Here is a 16,787-nt window from a genome sequence, read left to right as displayed (position 1 = left end):
AAAGTTGTTCTTGCATTTTACTGATCAACTCAAAGTGGGTAAACAGTATTGGATATAAAATCAAGAGAATTAATGAGCCTAGTTACTGTTACTGTTAATCACAATTGATAATTAGTTCACAGACAGGCAGAGGGTTATAAGCCCCAACTATAGTGTATCAAACACCACGAGCACTATATAATACACTAAGGGTATTGTATCAAATACCACGGGGATTGTAAAAAGCACTAGGGGCGTTGCATCAAATACCACAGGTATTATGTGAAACGCTAGGAGTATGTACCAAACACTAGAGGTATTGTACCAAACACCTGGGGTACTGTATAAAAACGAAGAGTATTTTAACAACACGGGTATTGTATAAAGCACTAGTGGTATTGTACAAAACACCACGGATATTATATAAAACGCTAGGAGTATTGTACCAAACACCTGGAGTATTGTATAAAACACGAAGTTTTATCAAACAATACGGTATTGTATCAAAGACGAGGGGTACTGTGCCAAACACAAGCATTGTATTCAACATTGTATTATACCAAATACTATGGGTATTGTAAAAAAAAAAATCATGGGTATTGTATCAAACACTAGGGGTATTATATCAAACACCACGAGTATTGTATAAAACCCTAGGGGTATTGTACAAAACACCACGGGTATTGTATCAAACACCATGAATGTTGTATCAAATGCTATGATTATTGTATCAATCATGGATGTTTCACCAATCACCAGTTTCACTAATCATGCTACAGGTTTTATATCAAACACCACAGTTTGTACATCAAATACTACAGGTGTTGTACCAAATACTTCGGATATTATACCAAACACCACGAGTATTGTACCAAACACTAGCAGTACTGTACCACACCCAGATGTTCTCCCAAACACCACGTGTATTGTAGCATACACCAGCTATATTGCACCATACACACAGATGTTCTACCAAACACCACGTAATTGTACTATACCCACATATGTTTTACCAAACACCACGCGTATTGTACCAAACATCTTGATTACAGCTATCAATTTTTTTTTCATTTCTTCTACCACAGACATTGCATTTGACAATTCTTTAACTTCTGGTGATCTCTTACTGGACACATTTTTTCCCCTTCGTTTCCCTTTCCTCTTTACTTGGTGTATGATTTTCCAAGTGAAAAATTATCAATGATCCATGTGTGTCAACCTCCTGCTTTACTAATCCATACTATGAAAAAATGACTCTGCTGTGTGTCTGGCCGACCCGGTCTGTAGACATAGCGAATAGTCAAACGCACGATGACTAATCCCCAGACACAGTAGCCAATAACTTATCTGTATTCTCAGCAGGATAAAAAATTCAGGTCGCTGGCGTGATATGATTCCAGGAAAACATTACATTATTATATAGTTCAGCAGGAAGGGTGTGCCGGCACTATAGCAGGTACGACGTAGCAAATAGCAGAGGACAGTAATTAAACCACTTAACAACGTCACTGCTCCGTTCAGGATGAGGTGGCCAGGGAGAGAGGGATGGAGGGAGGAGTGGTGGTACTGCGGTAGGGCGGCGTGGTGGCCAGAGAGGGAGGGAGAGCGTGGTGGCGGTGAGTAAGGGTGTGGCAGACAGTGCGGGAGGGAGTGGCGGTGAGGGTGGGTGTGATGGATAAAGTATGGAGGCATGGTGGTAGTGAGAGAGGGTGTGGCAGCCCTCCCGCAGGAGAAAGAAAACGAGCTCCTGATGTTGGAAGGTTTCCTGATGCCACTCACTGGTCAGCTACATCACTCAAGTGTTGAACTGTCAACCTCTGTGTCTAATTCTCTAGATCTCCACTCCAACTTAAAAGCCTTGATCCAGTTTATATGCTCTGCCTTTTCTAAAACCTTTAACCAATCAGGACATACACTTTCTTGGTAATTCCATCTCTAACAGGACGTATCATTCTTTCTATAGTCACTCAATTTCCTCTTGCTTGTACATATCCAAATCTCGGTTCCACTTTCAAGCTCTGTATCTTTGGAGTAGTTCCCAGGATTGCCCCTGCTTCTCTTCTATGTCCACTATTTTCCATAGATTCTGTCTGAGTTATAGACATTTCCTCTGGCTGCACAGCCTCTAGGACATCAAAAATAGACCCTTCTAAGCAATTTTCTTCTTCATTAAATTCATCTTCCTGCCTTACGTATGTTCTAATTCCGCTTATCTAATCTAAATTTAAGTTCATACCCAATGAATATATATTTCAAATCCTTATATTCTCTCATCTCTTGACACCTTTCTTGATCCTAATTCTGATATCACGGTTTCTGTATTTATCTTTTTTTCTTTTCCATTTCAGATATCTTCAAACTTTTGTTCTCTGGCGATTCATTCTTCATTTTTTCCTCTTGCGATTTCCTTGTGGATTTAGCCACAACTGACTCGTCCCTTGTTTGAATTAAAATCTGATCAACGTCAAGTGAGAACTGAAAGATGTTGTTCTACTTGTGTGTGCGTGTTTGTGTGTGTGTGTGTGTGTGTGTGTGTGTGTGTGTGACTGATGAGAGGCTAAACCTTAGAGTGGCCCAACTGGTTTGGCTGTCGGGACTAAGTGCCCTGCCTTCCTTTATACTTCTTATTTCCGTGGGGAGCAGGCGACGCTAGAGGTCTGAAAAGAGTTCCACTAATTAATAACCATAAAAGTAATATAGCTTTACAGCAGAAAAAATTCTGTATCCAGAAAGGATTTTAAATCACACCAGCTGCAGTGTTTTCTTTTGTTTATAAACACTTTACGATCTTTTGTTGTTTCTCTAGTTACATTTGTTTATAATAATTCTCAGATACACTCACGAACTCTTCCTGTTTTTCGTGTTAGTATTGTGTGGATATCCAATACAGGAACAATAATCTAAAGAGTTTGGTTTACTGAAGCTGGCAACAACTATGAGCATTCGATTTGAAACCTGAAATGTGTGTGTGTGTGTGTGTGTGTGTGTGTGTGTGTGTGTGTGTGTGTGTGTGTGTGTGTGTCTGTCTGTCTGTCACTGTCTTTCTGAGGCGGTGTATGCTTGTATGATAATCCTAATGTCTGTCGGTGTCTGTCTTTTTGTCAGGGCAACTGGCGGTCAAAATGAGATGCGGAGGCTGGACTGGGAATAAGAACACTTGACGAGACCCTGCTAGTGGCACGCCATCAGCCAACCGGAGACATGGTGGCCGCTGGGCCATTCCTCTATTACCCGGTCTGTCTCAGGAGGACGACCATCTACCCTCCCTCCATCATCCTCAGATGCCTTTGATCTGCGCTACGACAAGAGACCATCCATACGGCATCTCTATACACCCTGTTCTCTACCTGGTGGATAGTAGGATACCTGTCCGGCCTCATCCTCGGGCGAACCTCGTCTATCCTTGGAGGAAGGTTCACATACCACCTTGACCTCATCCTCGGACTTCCTGATGTGTGTCCGTGCGAGGGCGAGACATTACCCAGACATCAGCCGCAGACCTCCTGATCTAGATGGAGGAGGTCTTCTCCGTGTCTCGAATCACTGGGGACCATTATCGTGGGTCCGGCGATCGCTTCCACAACACTGTATTGGACGTCCCACGGGATTACGTGTGCCCATCTCTCAAAGACACACACACACACACACAAACACACACACACACACGCACTTGGAAAAAGAGGTCGTGTAATGGATAAGTTTGATTATGTGGTAGACGAGGAACTTAAAAGATCAGAGATGCAAACAGAACGAGTGTGGTCTGTAAGGAACTGGAAAAGTTAATCACAAAGGTAACGGTTGACTCTCTACACAGGAAATATTACTTAAGTGCGAGACAACACGGATTTTGGGAAAGAAGGTCATGTGTAACGAACCTCTTAGATTTCTACGAGAAAGTGAACTCTGTCTTTGACAGAAGGGAAGGCTGGGTAGATGGTTCATATCTTGAGTGGCAGAGAATATTTCACACAGTACCGCATGGGAGCTTGATGCCCTGATGGATGCAACTGCTCGATGGATGTACGCTGGTGGTACTGTCAATTGTGTATGTGTTGATGACATCTGTCCCAGCAACGCTGCCTTCCACCCCTCAGGGAACACCATCAGCAGCTGCCCTCCAGGACTGGACCACCGCCAACATCGGCATTAACCAGACCAAGACTGTAGTCATGCAAGTCGTCCTTGGTCATCTCACTTTAAGTATATAATGGTTGGTTTTGGTACACTTGCATCTCTGCCTGAGCACTTCCTGTCTCACCAGGCAGGCCTCATCAGGCCAGGTGGTTCATCCACCAGATCTCTCGATGTCGCTTCAGACGATAAGCTCAACTGGAAGGAGCACCCCAGTACCGTCATCCAACTCTCCAGCTTTCATCTCTACATTCGTTGTAGAATGAAGACAATTACTCACCCTCCCTTCACCTGATGTCAAGAACATCTAACCGATTTTCACTTTTCCCTAGCTCACCTATGTCTCCCCCAGTTGCTCTTCTCTCTCATACCCACCAGATAACAGGGACAGCTAGAACAGGAGCAGAAAAAAGGTGTGCTAGATCATCCTCGGTCCCTCTTATACAACACTTGTCAAAAGGTGGGCAGGAACCACCAAGTCCTCTCACCTCTCTTGCAACCATCATCTCCCAGACAACATCACACAGTTTGGGAAGAGGCAACTCCACCCATCTCTCTTCCGTTATTTCCGACCACTTGAGATCACAGATCCATGGGTTACTTACCGGCGCCATAACCTTACCGAGCCCATCACCTCATCAAAACAACTTCATGAGCATCCTCATCTCGCCTATCTTAAACAGCATCAGGTATTGCCACATTAATTCATAATTCATTTTGAAATTGTTCATTTAGGACTTTCCCGTTCCTAGCCCCGTTTAGTGTTTCAAAGATTATAGCTGCAACTAAAGCGGCTTAGAGATAATCGCCCGAGATAACACGTTCCCATCTCTGTTGTGACGCAGTGAAGCCCAAATGAGGAAAATTGAACGAAATTAGAAAAGGCCAGCGTTCGCCAGCGCATGCAGTATGTGTCCCTCCGCACCATACTACCCACCATACTCATAACGGAAGAAGACACCAATGACCGCATCTCTATATACATACCTCAATTCGTTATACCCCCAACGAAAGCGTCGTCCTCACCACACCCTTTCCACTGGTGGTGTTTGATCTGACCCTTGTGGCTCAGATCAAAAGCATCTTCACTGCACACTACATACCACCGGTCTTTGACTCCTTGCCGATCAGGTCATCTTCAATACACACACCCTCATAGTCACTACCCACTCGATACAACTGGCCTTTAATGTGTCCCCTAAGGAACAGGTCAGGTCCATCTCCACAGCACCTTCGAAACAGTGACCTTTCACCTGATTCGTAACTGTTTGGCCAAAAGCATGTTTACCAAACCAGTAATAGAGTGTTGATTCCATAAAAGAAAAAACATAAGAGAAAAAGTATATGTTGGGCAAACACACTGTTTTCTACCATCTACAGAGGAAAACATAGTAGCTAGAAATACCAAAAGTTGCAAATGAATGCAGTATGTGAAGGTAAGAGTGTATCTGCCAGTGTATACATATACTCGTCATTATTTTTTTTGCCTTTTTATGTGATTACTATTTGTGTGTTATGGAAAGTTTTACACTCGTGTTGCCTCGTCTTATTAACCGTATACACATGTACCATGTCTTTATTCCCGTGTGTGTGTGTGTGTGTGTGTGTGTGTGTGTGTGTGTGTGTGTGTGTGTGTATCATTACACTCATACTATCATTCATCGGCCGAGCCCTGAGGAACAGATGAACACTTGGGTTCGAGTGCGAGGCGACTGCTGCATCCAGGATTCGAACTCATTCAAGCCTGATCCCAGGTAGGCCCGTGCTGACCTATGCTTTCATATACAGAAATGGAGTCTTCCAATGGTTGGGCCCCAGTTCCTCATCTCTCAATCTATGAAGTAATCTTATGATCACAATGAGTTTCCTTATAGATATCTTTGCCATGTTCCTCTCAAACCTTCCAGGCTCCTGGTCACAGCTTCGTGTCGTGTCCTCTTGTTCTAACGAATGATAAAGATACAGGGTTGGACAAGACAGGTAAAGTGGAGCAACAGGTGGTAACTGTTGAACGTCAAAATGCACTGTACGTCTGGTGCAGGTTGGGTGCAGTGGGTGAGTTGAGAGCTGGATGTGTATGTATGGTGTTTCACTGACATACCCCCGGTAGACTAGGGTTGCAAGTCTGGGTGACGCCGTGTGGTGACTCTGAAGGGAATATCAGCAAAGCTAGGCTGTGAGGTGCTCATTGTGTATATCGGTAGATGATTGGCATTTCTCTTTGAGCTCTGTAGCTTCCATGTGAGGGAGGTGTCTTCCACGCTCTGTATGGCTGCTGACATCTCGAATGTTTCTGTAGACTGTGTGATTTGCTGTCGTCTAGTTTGTGCTATATACTTATTTGTTTTGATTCTCTTAGACACGTACCAGTCGGTTTTACACTAAGACTTGGATGTTGTTATTCAACATTTCAACGTTTGGGTTATATATTGTCAATGACTAAGTTATTTGTGCTTAATTTTGTGATCTGTGTAGCAACAGCAAATGCTGTTATGGAAGCAATGCGAGTCGAAATTGGGGAATAGTTTAATATAAAAAGAACCATAACCTTTACCTTATATAGGTTTTGCCTCTCCGAAGGGTACTAGAATCTATATAGCCTTATCAGAGGTCGTTAACTTGTGCACCTCCTCTTAATATGGTTTACTATCAAACCTGATGTGGTATCCGATTATCCTCTATTACTGCGTCGCTAAGTTTCGCTCTCCTTAAAGCCACACTTAAAAACTTTTTCGTGTTGTTTGTTTTCAATTTTCAGTCTCATTGAGTTCGGGCGTCTCTCATTCCACCTGGTTAGTACGTTCAGAGTCGGTCGTGTTCTTGATCACTGTTTGAAAGCTGTCGTCTGCGAAAAAGATGTCCATGCTAGTGTTTCTGACTGGTGAGAGGCAATACCTGCTATCAAGTCGTCATAAATGGCGTTCGTGACGACGCTACAGCTTAGGAATGTAATTTCGGGTGATGTTTCTGGGTGGTGTTTATCAAAACTGCGGTGATACCTTTAGAAATAATTACTGTAATACCTCGATAACCTCCGGCAAGAAACCCAGCTGTAACACTAGGTGCTGAAGATGTTCGCACACAGTATGTCAACAGCTCATCTTCTAATATATCACTCGGGAGTTCATTTCTTTGCTTCTGGTGATTGCTATGTATATTTTTTCCAGCGGTCGAAACTGCAGATTTTGTGTTTCGCGCCCTCAGGAAGCCAGCCACAGTCACTGTGTTTGTCTTGTGAGCACCAACTTAATCTAAGGTTTATTCTTTCGATTTCTTCCCCTGATAGCATGAGTCTGGGTCCGTGTCTGGCATCCCTGCTCTTGGTTTTACACTAATTTGTTCCTTGTCCTTTTCATTCATTCCTGGCGCTGCGTTTTTCGTTTATGGTATGGCTTTACGTGGCTCCGGTTTGTTGGTGGTTTGGTGAGGAACTTTCGTATGTCTTTTTCGAGCCATGAAGTCTAATTTTTCTACCTTTCATTAGTTTGTACTCTTCATGTGTTCTTGGTGATATGGTAAACAGTGTTCCCCGTGTCCCTTAATTCGCTTGTCAGTTATTTTCTGGTATTTGATGCCTCGGACTGGCGAACTCCTCATCTGTTTTATATTTTTGTGCCAGGGTCGTCCTCTCGTGCTGTTGACCGCGTTCTGTTCGTAGCCTTTTCCATTAGTTCCTGTTGGATATCATTATACACACTTGATTAGAGAGCATGTAGCCAGCGGTGGGTGTGGGACCTGGTGGGAGGCAGATGGCTTACCAGTCTGTGTGTGGTTGTGGAACTAGGCTGCTGACTGCTTTCTCTGCCGCTGCACGTCATGCGTCTCACGTCATAACTATTCCTTCAGTTTCCTTCCCTCAAGGTCTACGTTTAAGTAAGGAGCAGTCTAGGATTTCTGTGACCTGACCTCAGTCTGCTCTGTATGATGACATTTACTGTGTCAGAGGATCAAGGACTGAACTACTGATACTGTGGCTACATGATCATTGCGTGTTGGTTCACCCTTTCTGACACAGATGCTGTGGTGGGTAGCTGACATAGATGCTGTGATGAGTTTTGCCTTTTCCAGGATTTTGTCAAAAGTTTAGGCCCTGTAAGTGAGGAATGTTGACCCCAGGCGTTGTTCTCCAAAGAGTTTTAACAATTCCACTGTATTTCTACCAGCGATATTCACTCCAGTGGCTGAGAATTGTATGTCTGACACTTGCGTCTTCAATGATTTAGTCTGGTTCAAGTAACTTTAACATACTGTGGTGATCATACATGCGTTAGAAGACCGCAGATATTGTGTTTCACACCCTCGGGAAGCCATGGTGATTGCGGTGGTCATGTTATTCTATGATCTGGCCAGTTTGACATGCGTTAGTGAGGTCACTCATGTTACTGAGAGGGAATGAGAGCAATGAAAAATCTCAAATATCATGCATTGCAGAGCTTTTCCCACAGCCTGGAGCATGTCGCCGAGATTTTGATGGTAGGTCTCACAACTCAAGTCAAGTCTAATGATCTGGTCCATCATTAACACTGGAGAGGATCACATGATGCGAGTTTTCTATGACGTACGTGTTATTTAATAAGACTGAAGTGCCTGCCGGCTCGTCTGGTGCTTTTAGTGTTGTGACTCATTGCGTGATCTTTTTTCTTTGTTTCCCTCACAGTTGTTTTGGTGTGAAGACCTCCCGAGACTGCTGTTTCATGGTGTAAGGATGCAGGTTCGATTATGGATGTTGTTATCACAACTACTCTTCGTCGGGTTCCCGTGCTTGTTAAGCAATGTTGAGGTCAAATAAAGTGTAACTAAATGTCAGAGATAGACAAAAACAGTTTGAAGTGATAATCACTATTAACCTAATATACACAAAACAATGCTTGGCTGCATGAAATAAGGCAAACTGAATAATAGGTTATATGGTAAAAAGTATATACACACTGGTCAGACCACATTTGGAATATGTGGTTCAGGTCTGGCCACTAGACTCTATCAGGAACATAGAAAGACTAGAACAAGCACAAAAGAGAGCAACGAAACTTATTCCATCTCTCAGAAATACGCGTTATGAAGAAACATTCAGATAAATAAAATTATTCTTCCTGAGAGAATTCCTGACTTTTTAAAAGTTATTACAGCATTTTACAAAATACTAAAGAATTTCAACAGCATTACACACGACAATTCCTTTACATTAGATGGCTATTCAACAATCAGAAATAACGGTATGATACTGAAAAGACAGGGATGAAAAGACCATCCCAGGCTAAAGGCTTCCCCAGCTTTAGTTATACAGAATGAAATACACCACAAGCAGTATCCGCAACGTGAAGGTTATCAATAATTATTTCCTCCACTTTACTAATGTTGGATATCACGAATAAACATCACCATCTCTTACGAGGCCACTTCTCTCTCTCTCTCTCTCTCTCTCTCTCTCTCTCTCTCTCTCTCTCTCTCTCTCTCTCTCTCTCTCTTTTTGAGATATTAGCGTCTTCCCAGAGTGGCCAGCTTCAGAAACTGATTTGGTTCTCATTGTCAAACACACTTTCCTACAAAACTTCCATGCCAGTATATTTTCTCTGTACTGCATGGTGCAACTTAATCTTTTTTGTTCCTGCTAGATGTTGTGCCGGGGGGAGAGGTGGATGGTGAGATGCCTTCTTCATTACTCTCCTGTTTCTCTTTCAAATACGATCAAGAACTTTGTGTCCTGCAGCATACACTCTCATCAAGGCCAATGTGATCTGTCGTTTATCCTTCCCATGTATTCTTGTCACAGGATATTACGGCAGAGTAGTGAGGAATGTCAGAGAAACTTAAACTGTCCGTTACTGTATCATCTGTAGACTCAAAGAGTAATGTGTGTTGTGAACAAATCTCTTTGTGAAGTAGACGTCCAGTTATCTGTATCTGGTAAGCGAGACGCTACCACAGACTGGGTGGGTACCACCGTCTTGGGTGTAGGGTAGGCCAGCGACGGCAGTTCAGTGAACCAACACTACAGTGGCTGTCAAGTTCGCTCCTTGGCTATCGTCTTTTCTTTCTGCCTCACCTACACGGGGGAAAGGGTTACAAATATGGAATCCAAAACTACACACACACACACACTCTCCACCCGACACGTAACGCGTGTCAACACGTGTCTCACTTGCTTCTTCGTATATCATAAAGTTTCGTATTTACCGATTTATAACGGCATGTCATAACGCTTCCCCGGCGCTGAACTGGAGCTATACCACTTGTTGATAAGACACAGATGCCATCAAACGATGAAGAGCCATCCCATCTTTATCGACGTTGCCTCTTTTATCTCCCTCTGCAGTCTTCGCGGTCTAACGTCCAGCAATCTCCATAAAAATATCTGGCGTCAACTGGTGAGGAGCACACCGTCAGTGGAGACTCCACACTCGCCTTCACCTTACGTGGTTCTCTCACAGATCATGAGTTTCCCTTCAGGCCTCAAGCACCATCTGTTTCCTTCCTCACCTAACGTCTCTCTCTCTCTCTCTCTCTCTCTCTCTCTCTCTCTCTCGCTGAAACCTACACGTCTAAGGCTGTCTCCCTCCCTACTGAACCACGAGAGCACCTACTGCTCTTCTCTTGGGTCTTGAGTCTCCCATCTTCGATGCCATTTGTCTCAGAGTTTCACATTACTTCTATATTCCCTTTATGTTCACCACAGTTTCCCCCTAGACTATGTACAATTCTTCGCAACTACCTGACTTCCCGCCTCGAGGCGTTGCTTTGCTTTTGCATCGCCGCACTGAGATCCTCCACGCTGGTGATATCATATCCACCACAAGGACTGGCTTGCCTCTACTCGGGTGGACGATCACAAGAGGGAAAGATGCCCTTTCATATTCCCTGCTTAACCCTATAACTCTGTGTCTTCCCAGGACGGCGGAATTAGAAAAGTCTTTAATATCAAAAAACGTTTGTACGCCATTTAAACGGCCACATCATTTTATAAACCAACGGATCACAGGCATTTAAATCTTGGCACAATGCTCGACATTTAAATCCTGGTGCGACGCACGGTATTAATCCCACACATTCATGTGAACGTCATCCCCTGGTCTCACGCATACGTAATTGCTCTTCACTTCCAGGAATATATATATCTATATATATATATATATATATATATATATATATATATATATATATATATATATATATGTGTGTGTGTGTGTGTGTGTGTGTGTGTGTGTGTGTGTGTGTGTGTGTGTGTGTGTGTGTGTGTGTGTATATACAAAGAGAGAGAGTGAGTTCCGGGTGGTACACGACATTCATATAAGCTTCAGGGAACCCGCTGTCCTTTACAACCATGGGTGGATAGTTTGGAGAACTACATAGTCGTCCTCAGCGTGAGTATGACCCCTTCATCTCCTACAGTGACCTGAGGGTAAGAACTGAGAGGGATTTTGTTATTCTTTCCTCTGGCTAATTAGAACTACAAAGGAGATATGGTTTCTATATATACGCCTCTAGAGAGCTTGGACATATTCAAAGGAAGGTGGAAGATTTACAGATGTGTACACATGTCCTCAAGGTTTACAAGGTAGGACTTACATATACGCTCATAATACATAAAAGGTATATGACCTGGAATAACTTATCAAACACTCAACACAGCTCCTGATAGCCATGACCACTCTTCCAGTACACTCGACCTCTCTTTTACCTCTGAATCTTTCATCTAAACATTCACGATTTCTGCCCCATTAGAGCCAATTAATCAACTGCCCCATTAAAGCCAATTAATCAATTGCCCCATTAAAGCCAATTAATCTTAATCGTATCTCTCATCACTTCCAGGTGGGATCGCCCAGCTTTGGCAAGTGGAAAGGCTCGGTTGTAGAAGCTTTTGAACCAACTCACCCTAGGACCAATGCTCCTTCAGGGGCCGGGACGCCTCCATCTGGGCTGACTATAAAGCAGAGGTTTACCTCGGATTGGATGGAATCCTATGCCTTCTATCATGCTTTTATCCCCTATATCGCCGCTTTGATGAGTGTCGCATCATGGACAGATCGCAAGGGCCGAGAGATTTTCGTTCTGAATCTCATTTCATCTTCATTTGTGTTAGGTATCGCTGCAGAGCATTTCTATACAGAGTCAAGTGTACTTCCATAAAAGGGAAGTGTGCCGATCTGACGTCGTTTTCATCTGATAAATCCCACTCGTCCAGACCAACAGCGAACTGATGTAACTCAACCTTTCTCCTACTTTTCCGAGTTGATTAATCTTCAACTAATAATGCCGTTCTTTTGAACATATTTTTCTCTCACTACATCTTATGGTTTCAAGACCTTGTCTTCCACCCTTCTACCTCCTCCTACTGAGCCTATGTCTTATCTTAGACTTTCCGTATGCAAGATCTTCCAAATTCTCTCTTAGCTACAAGTGGACAAGGAAAAGGGACCAGATCTCATACCTACTCATGTACGAAGGGTATGTGCCTCAGCACTTACTCTGACCCTTCCTTGCCTGTTTCGTCTCCGTTTAAAAACCCAAACTTTCCCCTTTCACGGAAGCATACGTTAGCCCAGTCCATCCCATTGAAAAGCGGCCAATGTAACCTCTGTAACTGTCGCCCTAGGATATCTCTGGCACTGCCTCTTCTCTCGGGTCCTTAACCATAGTCTGGTCTCTCAACTTGATCCTTTCCTAACACCATAATGTTTGTTCCGCATGCATCTGTAATCTCAGTACCTCTGCTTCTGTCGATACGAAAGTTCTCATTCTTCGCATTCCTCCAAACCTCCAGCTTCCGTTACTCATAAGAAAATCTTTCCCATGTTCCTTCATCTTCTCACCACCACCGGTGGTTCCTTGGAATAGCTTCCCTGTTGTTTCCTCTCAGTTGAGTCTTTGCCTCTCGGAAGAATAATTTTCTCTTGACCTTAAACTTGCTCCTCGTAATCTTATTTCGTGATTGCAGTTACATTTGGTTATTGAAGACTCGTCCACTTCGATATGCCTCATGGAGAGAGACAGATTTGTATAAACTTGTCCTCTTCTGTCTCGTGCCAATTATCATCCTGTGACTTTACCTAAAACCTTCAGTGCGTTGTGTTTTCTTCAGTCTTTATGGATGGCTCCAGAAAGATGTCCTCTTTGGTTTCCAAGTTGCTTGGGGAGCAAACACGAAACAAATTGTTCTATCTCGTTATGTCAATAGGATTATCATTCCAGCATTGAAACGAGTAATTGCTTACTGAAGTACTGGGACTCAGCCACCTCTGCACCTGCCACAACGTATTTTTGCACCCATTAATCAATTGATTCATTCGAACCGATTATCTTGTCCAATTTCTTTCCTCTTTTCTCTCGCCCCGCAGGAACGCTTCTCCTTCCACCACAGCGAGGTCACATCTCGTTGCTGGTATCTACGATCGCCTCTCAACTACAACAATAACAACAACTTATGTATGCTGCTCCTCTCATCTCACCCTCACCTGTGTGTGTGTGTGTGTGTGTGTGTGTGTGTGTTCTATGTATTCATGTTTCCGTACAGGTTAGTTTGCGTACATATGTAATCATGACCTGTATGTGGTCGCCTTTTTGTTGCATAAGAGGAATGGAACTTTACACATATGAGACCCAACTCATTAAGCTTGAATTTTGCACAGTTCTCCTCATTCACCTCATCTTTCCTCATCTTACTCCACGTGTTCAGTACTACAGTGGCAAGGAATACTTCACAATTCCTCGTCTGATACTCTTCTGGCTTCTTGCAATACCACGTTATCATACAGTCACTTTCGACTTCAGGCAACTGCTGATCTGTGCTAAGCCCATCGTGGCTCCATAAGAATTTATGGTCGGTTATCCTGCCTCTCTGTATCCTCCTTTAATCCAATATCGGCATCTCGGGGGCGTCCCTCATGATTTCGCAACTCATTCCCTTCAGTTCTCGTACCAGTTTCGTTGCATTCGTTCGGAGCTTCGCCAGCAGTTGTATATGATTTCCCAGGAGAGGGGGCAATATTGCTTCAGAAATTCCAACTTCAGGTCACATTTACTTCGTATTTACATCTTAAATTCCACCTTGTTCATACGATGGTCATGAAGCTGACGATGACTGGGACAATGAGAAGGTGATGCAATGGCGGGGTCGTTTAGTACGATTATGAGCATTAGGTCCAGATATATAAAGTGTAGAGGATCACTACATTGGCTAAGGTCGCTTAATATCCCGGCCTAGCCAGCCAGGAGGATGGTGATTAACTGAAGTGGCCATGATGTATGAAAACAGTTATCCAGTTACAGAACAGGATGGTGGCAGGGGCTAGAACATGAGGAAATATACACGTGTGTGAATCAAGTGAATGCATTTACTGTTGCAAGATGGTAAATAATATGAGACCTCGCTTTACAGAGAGGAGACTTAAAAACATACAGCACACAGACAGGACTTATTGCAGAGATAGGTCGAAAAGACTTCCATGATATGTGGTTCTTCTTCTCTACAATGTAAACAGATAACGATCCATCTAATCAGCCCTCTTCTGACATCATCAGTTTTGTGCGGAGAAACAAGGTCCAAGGCTCTCTGTCAGTTCATGAACACACACTCGAATCCTTCATCTCTTTTCCTCAAAATGCTTTCTTATTTTCAAGGAAAAATCCACTTGATTCGCTGCGCATAATCTTGCCTCTTTAATCTACGTTAAAGTAACGTCTACGAGTCAAGGAATACTCCATTTGTTTCCTGATTATTGCTCCTGTGGTGGAGCAGACCACAGCAGTAACTGACACCAGTCTGTGGTCTGTTATCTTTCCCAAAAGTCAGACCTGATTCAGTTCCCTCCCACGGTGAGGGAGGCCTCACCTCATCCAGCTAGATCGTGGACATCCCAACGACTTGTCTTGGGTCGAAGTGACCCAATTTTCGTTTCCTCTAAGGTAAACACACTCTGTAGATTAGTGCTCAGCTCTTCACGTATGTCTTTATCTATGTCAGTAACGACTGTCTTTCGGAAGGTCAATATTTTGATAACCTGGTCATCCACCGGAAGCTTATTTCTCAGAGATTCATACGAAAGTCTATAGTCTTGATGTAGTCATGTTTGAATCATATCTTTCGATTGTTTCCTGACTTCTGTGTCTCCTACATCTCCTCCAACCTGTGCCACTGTGTTCTTTTGCCTTTTTTACACAGTGTGATGAACCATTCAGTTATTCTTTTCTCTTTCGTCATTCTCTCCTGTTGGTACGCATCTCGTTGCTTTTTCAGTTTACTTCTTTGAAGATATGTTATAAGGCGAGTCATGTCCCAGTCTGTCTCTTTTAAACTAGGTGTTTAAGCCTTCATAATTTCCTTTTCTATACCACCTTACTTCCAGCTTGATCGTCTCCAGGGCATCTTTCATCATGTATACAAAATTCTACACAGTGGTGTCTCAGGTGGAGTTGTTGTATTATCGATACTGTTGTCCCTTTCCAGTTCACTGTACCTGAAGACGAGACCCAGCACGGATGGCGTGTGTACACTTGTAATTCGAACGAACTCGGTGACATGGTGGATGTAAGATGTTCTTCTGTGTGTAGTCATTCCCTATCTAGCTCCTTCCTCCAAGCCACCGTGCAGCTTGAAGTTGTGTCCGGTGACTCTCTATTCTACTTTCTTACGGCCGAGGTACAAGAATTGGAGAAATTCCCACTACTTTCCAACATCGACTTTGCTATTTCGTGCACCATCCTCGTTGTTCCTTCATTCTTTTCCTAAACAAGTTATTCCTGGTTTATGTAACCTACTTAGATTATCATATGTAAACAGAGGTGATGGGCAGTGTGGGTCACAATTATTCTTTAAGACTGGTCTAAAATATCAAATATTTAATCCCATCCTTTGGAATTTCACAAAATTTGTCCCCAGAGGGTCTGGTTAACCCCTTCTTATCTCTACTCTCTCCATGTTATTCCATAACTCCTTTGAGAAATATTCGTTTGATGCAACATCCTTGCTGGAGTTCGTCTCTACTGTGCCCATGACGTCTGGCTGACCCTCACTGGTTCGGACCTTTCCATCAAAGTTCCTTAGGTGTAGTCGTTCCCAGACCGTCAACATCAGTGCTCATGAACTTCAGAACAGATCTTCCTACGTTGTTTCCTCCGCCTCTTCAAGCGCTTCAGGGGATCTTTCTCTCGTTCCTTTGTCTTCCTCAAGTCTTGTGCTCTTTCCAATTACCGAGAACAACAATTCATATATGCGATCGTGTGTGTGTGTGTGTGTGTGTGTGTGTGTGTGTGTGTGTGTGTGTGTGTGTGACTGTGTGCATGCGTATGTGATTACTGTCTGTGATTATTAGTTGTGTGTTACGGAAGGAGAGTTTTACGCTCATGTTGCCCCGTTTCTTATCCCTTTGCTTCCTTAGATGTTTCTGTCCTTCTTGGAATGAATAATCATGAGAGAGGAAATGTTAGCGGCAGCAGACGGCATCCCTGATGGGACGTTTGAGTCCCTTTTCCGCTGAATATCGCGCGGCTCTGTTTACAAGAGGAGCGTCACCAGGCTCAGCTGGAGGGGAGACTTTCAGGGGAAGCAGACGCTGTGCAGTCTAGAACTCTGGCAAACCAGAGCTGTGGAGGATTATGGACGCAACTCCAGGTAATGTATTTACTGGCAATAAGCTGTTGTTACGTACGAAGACATGATGAGTAAACCTGTACGAAAAACT

At 43.5% G+C, this 16,787-nt stretch overlaps 1 protein-coding gene across 2 annotated transcripts in view; it reads right to left on the bottom strand.

Moving 5' to 3' along the window:
* LOC139751606 (uncharacterized) overlaps positions 1-16,787 on the bottom strand; it is a 410,068-nt gene that overhangs the window by 40,171 nt on the left and 353,110 nt on the right. The gene's annotated exons all lie outside the window — the stretch shown is intronic.

The sequence above is a fragment of the Panulirus ornatus genome, chromosome 11 (genome assembly GCF_036320965.1).
Source record: "Panulirus ornatus isolate Po-2019 chromosome 11, ASM3632096v1, whole genome shotgun sequence".
Lineage (NCBI taxonomy): Eukaryota > Metazoa > Arthropoda > Malacostraca > Decapoda > Palinuridae > Panulirus > Panulirus ornatus.
This window is presented reverse-complemented; position numbering and strand designations above follow the sequence as displayed.